Source organism: Dermacentor silvarum, chromosome 1 (genome assembly GCF_013339745.2).
Source record: "Dermacentor silvarum isolate Dsil-2018 chromosome 1, BIME_Dsil_1.4, whole genome shotgun sequence".
Taxonomy (NCBI): Eukaryota; Metazoa; Arthropoda; class Arachnida; order Ixodida; family Ixodidae; genus Dermacentor; species Dermacentor silvarum.
The window spans coordinates 209818353-209827672 of NC_051154.1; the positions used below are offsets into that span (position 1 = coordinate 209818353).

At 47.7% G+C, this 9320-nt stretch overlaps 1 pseudogene; it reads right to left on the reverse strand.

Moving 5' to 3' along the window:
• Nucleotides 1-351: 351 nt before the first annotated feature.
• On the reverse strand, nucleotides 352-505 carry LOC119437858 (U2 spliceosomal RNA; annotated as a pseudogene).
• Nucleotides 506-9320: the final 8815 nt, after the last annotated feature.

Consider the following 9320-nt stretch of genomic DNA (forward strand, 5'->3'; position numbering starts at 1 on the left):
AATCATTGAAATGTTTAAGGTTCGAATAGTTTCTACTTCTTCCCCCAAATTACTGTATTTATATGTACAATAAAGTTGAAATACGCATATGTGGATGTATAACAGTACACCTTCGTTGAGTAGACGTCTGTATCGATTAAGTGCTTCCTGGGGTTTATAGATGGACTCTGAACACGAGAATTCGCGGAAATGATTTCCTCATGGCATGCACCACAGCATGAGGCGACGTAGAACAAGCCGACTCTGACTTTTCGAAACTAGTGTCGCAGCACGTATGCGCTTTCAGTTTTACAGCGAAGCTGTATATGGCTAGTTTCCACCGGATCGATGTCTGTTCACCAAAAAGCTCGAAGAGAGTGCAATAGATAGCGAGGTGGAGGTGAAGCAGGCTTCAAGCACTCCACCAACTTGCGAAAATATGTTTAATATCTTGGGTCCAAATGCAACCCCTATCAGATATTAAGCTGATAAGAACAGATACTACACTTTGACTCGCGTCGGCCATGTCTACATTCGCACCATACATGCGTACGCCCTCCCGCGTATTCAAACCAATCTTTTGTCTCCTGACACCATGCTCTACGTAAGCCATATTCCTTAGTTCTGCTTTGACTGTGAAATGGGTAGGCCGCGTGTTGTACGGTCTGCAGAACAGCGTGCCTACCAAGAACGATGGCGTGAGCAGAAAGGGGAATGAGCGCGGCGGCGGCGGAAGGAGACCAACCACGATGAGCGGGCCGGGGACTGCAAGCGTAAGCTTGCTTTCCGCAGTACCGCGAGGTGAAAAGAAGTGCGAACCGTTCATGTTGCCCCGATCCCGCAACCTAGGAACGTTTCACCGGAGGAACGGTCAATCACCATATACACAGCTTCGCTGATCATCTACCTTCACGGAGTGGAATGGCGCTGACTTTTTTGTTGGGCCTCGCAGACAGATTCGCAAACGAAAGCTTCCTAGCTTCATATTCTAATATATGCATAACGAATGAGTCGAGCAGATGCTTGTTCATTTTAACGGCAGTGGACAATGATCGTGCCAGCCTTGTAAAGCTGCAGAAGAAAAGATGGAGTTTCGGTTGTCCACAGAAAATTCCAAAAGCCCACAGCCACGCTTTACGGGCCCATTTTTATATTATTCATGCAAAAGGCATAAAGAGAAAAGCATAGATCAAGCGTTCTATTTTTCGTACTGAATTTCGCAGTCACGTGACAAACTCACCGAAGTCATCAGCCTTACTGCAAAAATGAAGGTCCTGGCTGTCGCTGTTGTCTTCGTTCTTGTTGCTGGTAAGTACGCTGAAAGGTCTGCGAAGCGTTTGTGGCTAGTTAATCGCTGACCTGCACGTCAGTGAAAGATTTCCTCATTGTCAAGACAGAGATAAAGGGTAATTTTGCATTCTTGCCATAGTTTTCGATGAACAACGTTCAAATGAATAAGCTTGGTCCCTCGAACAACTGGCTATGCTGCCTCACAAGTATGCGTGAACTAACAACGCAATCGGAGCATCGTTTTGGATCGACGAATGAACGTTTACTCGAAGCTTATAAATTATTATCTGTTGTTTTGTCACCTTAAAGTTGCGTTTAGAGTAAATGCTGCAGCGGCTTTCTTTTTCGACACAGGGACTTTGCAAATTGGAAGAAGTGCCACGATCCTGCATGAGGCTTCTTCTGCAGGAATCACCCCTCGAACTGCATATCATATTTGTGTAGTAGTTCGCCAGTCTTCAGAAGCTTAATGCGTACAAAAAAACCTACATAATTATATTTCTTTTTCAAGTTTGTTGACAAAGCACTACCCGCGATATGTCTACTTATCAACCTGGAACACAAGGGCTGCAACCATCAGCAATAACTCAAGTTTAAGCAGGAGCTTCAACGGCCAGTTTTTAGAAAACGACAATGTTGGAAAGTCATCGAAATACTTCAAACATCGCCATGCCTTCGCAGGACTGATCAGCACCACGGTTGCTCAAGGCGGCGAAAGCGAAGTGGCCCACGTTCGAGTCCGTAAGTGTAATTTTTTTCTGAATGGCTATCTTTTATTTTTGTTTTCTTTTGAACCTATTTTCGTGCACCTCTTAGTGATTGCGGAGACATTACGAATGAAATTGCTAGCCGAGAAGCAAGGAGAAAGAATAGCTTTTTAATGAACATAAACTATAAGCGCATGATGCTAAAGTATACACATCCTCATGATTAAGGTAGATTATGTAGCACGGTCACCATGCGTCATAAGTCACGCACATTGACTGAAAGGCACGTGCTGTAAGCAAATATTAGGCATATATTCTCATTAGTATGGGATGATTAATCACGGAAGAAGCACAATGTCTGAGTAAAGGCAGACTGCTCAACAACTGCAGTGGCTATAGGGGTTATCGAGCAGCAACTATATATTGGGACACATAGTCATCGAAGATACAAGTGCGTAATGAGCAGTGTAAAGATATTCACCGATGAAATGTGAACTCCAGGGACCGAAGACTATCACGTGTAGACGCACTAGAGAAAACTAATAATTCTCTAGCACTACAAAGAAACCTTCACTTTCAAACGCACACACGCTCTTTAAAAAAATTCGATCTAGCTTTTTGTTTATTGCTTAATATGACACTATTCCTGAGACACTTTATTACCAGCACACAATTCGGATTTTACCGTAGTGGAGCTTTCAGTACTACCTTCACTATGACGCTGTGCGTACATAACGACGTAAGTCATCTCGTTCTCTTACAGTCTATATTAGTAATTGATTAAGCGGATGGACGAAGCGCCTTTCACGAGCATCTTTTTTTTCGTCTGTATCAAACGGCTACATCTATGAAGAAAAGTTAAATACTTGTAGAGAAGTAATGTCGAGTGTCAAATTCACACAACACGGCTTTTTCAGAAAATGTTCGCGGAGGAAAGTTTGAGCGCTCTAGAAGTTACAGCGCAATACTTATATGCGAGAATTAATTCTAACCATGGCGATTCATGGAAATATGTTCTGCTCGCAAATGTATAGCTATGCGTGCTAATTGTCTTTGTTTCCAGGTGAGGGCTCATGGAAATGTACGCTGCTCTTAATAGTTCTTCACTTGTGTTTCGCCGCTAACATACGCTGTCCACACAGTGCTATATTGGTTACTTCAGGGATAATAACGTGATATAAGCAAAAGGCGTTTCTGTTGCTTCTCATTCTAGGTCCGGGGTTTCGGCTGTCCACTTAACCAGGGCGCCTGTCATCCTCCACTGCCGTAGCATCGGTCGTCGTGGTGGATATTGTTCCGGGATCATCAAGCAGACCTGCACTTGCTACCGCAATTAGAGAACAAGCCTTCGGTTCCGAAATGGTAGGACAGTCCATCGGGACAACAAAACGATTCCTGCGCATGCATTATTATAGAGTTAGTACGGTGAAGAAATTTGGCTATGGGCCATCGTCGCCAGCCCACAATGTGCCACTTGCTTTGCTTGTCGAAACGTTCCTATAACCGGCAGTGTACTCCCTGAGCTCGTAATAAAAGATTCTGGGTAGCGATTGCTTACGTTGTTACTGGAAAGTTACCGCAGTAGATACCGGGTTTCGGATCTATAACGCGATGCGCAAGAGAGAAAGCTAAAAAATAAAAAAAAACACCGTGATTGACTAACTACGCAGTCTGGTTCGCGGATGGTTCCTGTAAAGTAGATGGCAGATTAGAACTGTGGGATACATATACTCCTGGCTCGTTGAGATGATGTATTGATTCCTTGAGCGGAACTACAAGATGGCGATTACCGGACTAGAGCTTTGAACGGAAGCTATGGCATTATTTTAGTCATTGGCTTGATAGCCCGCTACACTCAGCCACAGGTCATTCGCGCTAGCGGTAGGTGCCCGACAAAGGGAACATGATGCACACGTGCCAGGAGCCAGGTGAGCCCGCCGCCCTTACAAATTATACCGTGTATCAAAGGGACGCACAAACCGCAATATGCGTGCACGGAAATTACACCGCCAACTTGGTGGATTTAGAATGCAACCCGCCTTACTTGTGTGCTATGGTGATCCCTCCTTCCACTTAGGAAGCAGGACCCCATCCATACACATTCTTAACATTTACAGTTCACCCAAACTGCCCAACTTAACTTACACCGACATCTTTAGCAAAGCGCGCACGGCTGCAGCCAGGGAACTACCAATCATAGCAGGTGACTTTAATGCCCCCAGCACCCATTGGGGTTACCATCGGGAGGAACGACGTGGTAGAAAATTGGCGGAACTGATTTCTACCATGGCCTTCACCCTCCTAACGAACCCCACACACCCAACACGCATTGGCAACTCTGTGACTCTCGACACATGTCCCGACCTCACACTGATCAAAAACATCAGACACGCAGATTGGCTCAACACCGAGGAAACCCTCGGCAGCGACCACTGCATTATCCTCACCACAATCCGAACACACCCCCTTACCCGTCCTTACCAACATTCAAAACTTCCCGACTGGACTAAATTCCGATTAGAGTACACCAATTCGATCCCGATACCCCACCAGGGCTGCGCCACCTGGTATCAACACCTCGTGTCGTCACATCGTCACACCGAGCAGACGGTTCAACTCTCAGAGGCCACACCTGCAGTGGACAACCACCTCCTGCACCTCTGGGGGGCTCGGCACAGCCTAGTCCGCCGCTGGCGCCGACAGAAACACAACCGGAAACTCAAACTACGAATCGCAGCCCTCACCCAAGAAGCGGACGAGTACGCGGCCCAGCTCGCCGATGCTAACTGCGTGGAACGCTGCAATACTGCCGCTACGCAGATGTCAAGTCGTAACACCTGGCGTCTTTTCAGGGCTCTCATAGACCCTAGCCAAACACGCACAGAAACACAAAAACACTTACAACGTGCACTTCACGCATACGCGGAAGACACGGAGAAATTGGCACAAGCGCTCAGAGATAAATATTTCGGCGGTCGCCAACAGGACCCCCTCAGACCGGCGCACTCCTATGCAGGCACGGAGAACGCTGACCTGGATCGTTGCTTCCAACTCCACGATCTGAAGGCGGCCCTGTCCAAAATTAAACGAGGAACGACGCCAGGCAGGGATCGAGTGACGGTTAGGCTTTTAGCGAACCTCCCTGACTCGGCGTACCTTCACCTCCTCGACTATTTCAATCAGATCTGGGAGGGGCCTGAGCCCCTACCTACTTTCATACCCAAGTCAGGCAAATCCATTAACATTGACAATCTCAGACCCATTTCCTTAGCCTCCTGTGTGGGGAAACTTATGGAAAGCATGGCCCGAGATAGGCTCTCTGGATATCTGGAAGCCCAACACACCTTTGCGGACACCATGTACGGTTTTCGCCCACATCGCTCTGCACAGGACATTCTCCCGCAACTATACCGAGACGTTATCGAACCAGTTGAACACCCGAGTGACGACAAGGTAGTCCTCGCCTTAGACCTCAAGGGAGCATTCGATAACGTCACTCATGACATCATTCTTACCCACCTCTCACAGACAAACTGTGGGCATAATGCTTTCAGGTATGTTCGCCAATTCCTCATGGAACGGCAGACATACCTCCGTATTCAAGACAAGGAGCATGGCCCGTACCCCCTCGGTACGCGGGGAACACCACAAGGAGCGGTCCTCTCTCCTCTCCTCTTCAACCTTGCTATGGCTCACCTCCCCCCATAGCTCAATGATGTCCCAGGCGTGCAGCACGCTCTGTACGCTGATGACATCACGCTATGGGCAATCCAGGGATCTCTTGGCAGCATCGAGACGTGCCTGCAACAAGCAGCGTCGGTAGTATATGACTACGCCCGTCGCTGCGGTCTCGAATGCTCACCTGCCAAATCGGAATACGTGCATCTTCGCCCCAAACCAAAGGACACCACACAAATCGAACTTTCCCTGCTTACCGGGCCTATCCCGGAACGTGATGAAATCAGAGTCCTTGGGCTCTTCATCCACACACACCGCAAGATCGACACCACCCTGCGTAAACTGCGTACGGTAGGGGATCAGGTGGGCCGTATGTTCCGCCGGGTTTCGAATAAACGGGGAGGCCTCCGGAGCAGGGATGCTCTGCGCCTCGCCAGCGCATTCATGACCAGCCGGAGCCTGTATTTGACCCCCTACCTGCGTCTGCGTAAATGCGACGAGAATACACTCGACTGTATACTCCGCAAAATCTACAAACGTGCCCTTGACCTCCCCATCTCGACATCAAACCAACGTCTCGCAGACCTGGGCGTGGCAAACACATACGGGGAACTTAAAGGGGCTCATCTCAACAACCAGTACCTGCGACTTGGCACGTCGCAGGCTCCGAGAGACCTCCTACACCGTTCACACATCTCCTACACCTACATGGTAGAAGAGCGGACCACGATACCTGAGAACTGGCGTGGTGCCCTGATCATTCCGCCTCTGCCCCAAAACATGCCTAAGAGGACCCAGGATGGTAGGCGTATAGCGCGGGCTAACGCCCTACAGCAACGCTATGGCTCACGCACCGGGGTCTTCTACACGGACGCATCCGGCCCGCATCACGGCGGGTGGTACACGGCCGCTGTTCATCAAAACGTACCTATTCAAGGGCTCACTTTACGAGCACCCGACATCACACACGCGGAGGAAGTCGCCAAACCACTCGCCGCAGCGGACCCCGCATCTCGGATCATTACCGACTCGCGGAGTGCGTGCTAAAATCTCATCCGTGGTTGCATCACTGAACGAGCAGCCCAAATTCTTAAACGATGCTACTATCTAGATCGCCCCAACCCGCGTACAATCATCTGGACCCCTGGCCATACAGGGCTAGGTGGAAACGAGGCTGCCGATGCCTCCGCCCGCGCACTAAATTACCGGGATCCGCCTCACCCTCCATCGCCTGATGTTCCAGCACCAAATCCGGCTACATCCTTCAAAGAAATCGCGGCCCTGTACAAATCGCACAGGCTCAGATTCCCACCACCGCCATCGGCCTAAACAAGGCGGACGAGCGCTGGCTCCTCCGTCTCTACACCAACACGGTATTGTGCCCGGCCATACTCACACACTTTAACCCGGCATTCTCCGGGGCCTGCCCACACTGTGACCATCTGTTCGCGGACCCCTTCCCCATGGTGTGGGCCCGCCCATCAAACCCGGCGGTCCCGTCACACCCCTTCCCATTCCCCCCTACCCGAGAGAGCTGGGAGGCTGCCCTGCTCGGCTGCTCGACCCTGGAGGATCAACGCGCCCTAGTGGCCCGAGCGCGTGCTGCAGCAGAAGCCACAGGGGTTCCGGACTAGGCACCCCTCCTAGATTTTGTGAGAGGCCGGCCCTTAAGGCCGTCCCCAACTCTCTCCTGTCATCACAAAATAAAGTTTTTCACCACCACCACCAGCGAATCACTTCGTCTGTAGTACTCTTCTACATTTGTTTAGAACCTTCTCATCTATCTAACCGCCTTCAGGTGTGAGGCCAAGTCAAAATTGCAAGTTTTTTTCAAAATGTCAATTTCTTGTTTGCCATTTTGTTAGATGAAGAATTATTCTCCATCATTTTGCTGAAGAAATTATCTTTCTACGCAGTTTCTTTCAAAAGATATATAAAAAATGTAAACCCACCCGGCGTCTACGAAACCGAAACTGAATGTGCCAGTTTTCTGTGGAACAGAAAAAGATGCCCTGGTTTGCAGTTCCTTGGTGGTTATTTAAGAATCGTATCACGTAAAAAGTGTAATAATGATATAATAGCATTTTCAACATTTTCTTTATCAAGTAAAATAATAAATGCCTCACCAGGTGGACGTGCAATGTTTTGTACCTGTTGTTTACATTCTGGAGGCTGCACGCGCGTTAAAGGAGCAGCGGATTGTTTGATGGATGTGTTTACTCTCTGCCGCTTACTTTTTCTTACTGGCAGCCACAGAATAGGGAAGTTTAGATCGCAAAGACGCACAAAATAAAAGTTTGCCGGCAATCCGTACAAGGCAACGGACCTGGCGACATACTACAAATACCTGTAATACTGCAAAGCAAGCTAGAAAAAAAAGGAAGTCGAGGTGCGACATGAGAAAAATTAGAGAAGAGCAAGACCCAGGACGGCACTGGCTACAAATATATGGGGATTTTAGCTCTCCTGATCATCTTATGTAAGCGCTATGCTTTGAAATCTTTTTGTTGATTTTCTCAGAACCCATCTTATTGCGACTTTCTTCAAACGCAAACATTCATAACGTTTTCCCTAATAAAGATTTTTTTGTGACACTTGGCACAATTTTTTCTAACATTATTGGGTGTGCAATGAACCTCAACAAGTAAAATCGTACCACAAGTTTTGATATGGATGCTTTTTACACCAAGGCACACCCAATGAAAGCGCACATGTTCTTGGTTATTTCATCACTATGCCTTGATAATTCATCTGATCTCAGTAATTTTGGTTCATTGCACAGATCAAAGCCTCCCCTATACCACTGCCAAAAATTGTGTGTTTTTATCGAGTTAAATTAGAGTTATGACAGTTCGCGTGAGACCCACATTTAATAAAATTTTTCAAATAATAAAAATATTGAAAAAATAATGCAAACTTTAAAAGGCTCACATGGGCCTAAAGAAGTGTGCTTTATGATGTAGACCAATAATTTGTATTGTTTATCCTTTCATAAACTTTTATTCCTGGCACTTGGCCTCATACCTTCAATTAAGTGCTTCCTTGTTATGAAATTTGTCACCTTGCAGAAAGAACTTCTTGTTCGCCAAGTACGAATGATACGAACTGTGAAATAATCATCAAAGTGGATCATTTAGGCTTTCCTGGTGTGTCTTTCTGGCGGTGACGCCCACCTACACGGTCGGGCTGATGTTGTTGTCGAGTAAATACTTTGTACAGTAAGTCAAGCAAATCTCTCTCCTTGTGGTTTTTCTGACTACCCGATTGTGCGGTGAGTGTTTTCTTCTCCCTCGCACTTGGTGGTTTTGGCTGTTCGTCCGTGGGGTGCGCGACCGCGGTGTGCTCATTGTTGCTGAATAACTGCGGTTCCTCCCCATTGCGCTTGCATGTTCAAGGGCACAACCTCTACACACACAGACGGATGGAAGCAAGCACGTTGTGTTTTTTTTTTTTTGTCTTTTTTGCTTGTTGTCCTGGATTATTCGTCTATCCTGGCCCCCTCTTCTGTGTCCCCGATTCTTCTCCTGCATAGAGTTTGCAACCTTCACTAGAGCTCTCTTCCTAGCTTTGGCCACACCGAGCACTCAATATTCCGTGGCTTCCGAAGCGCGCTTATTTACTTGGTGGAGACGCGATTAAAACACGAATTCTTAAAAAGTCATAAAT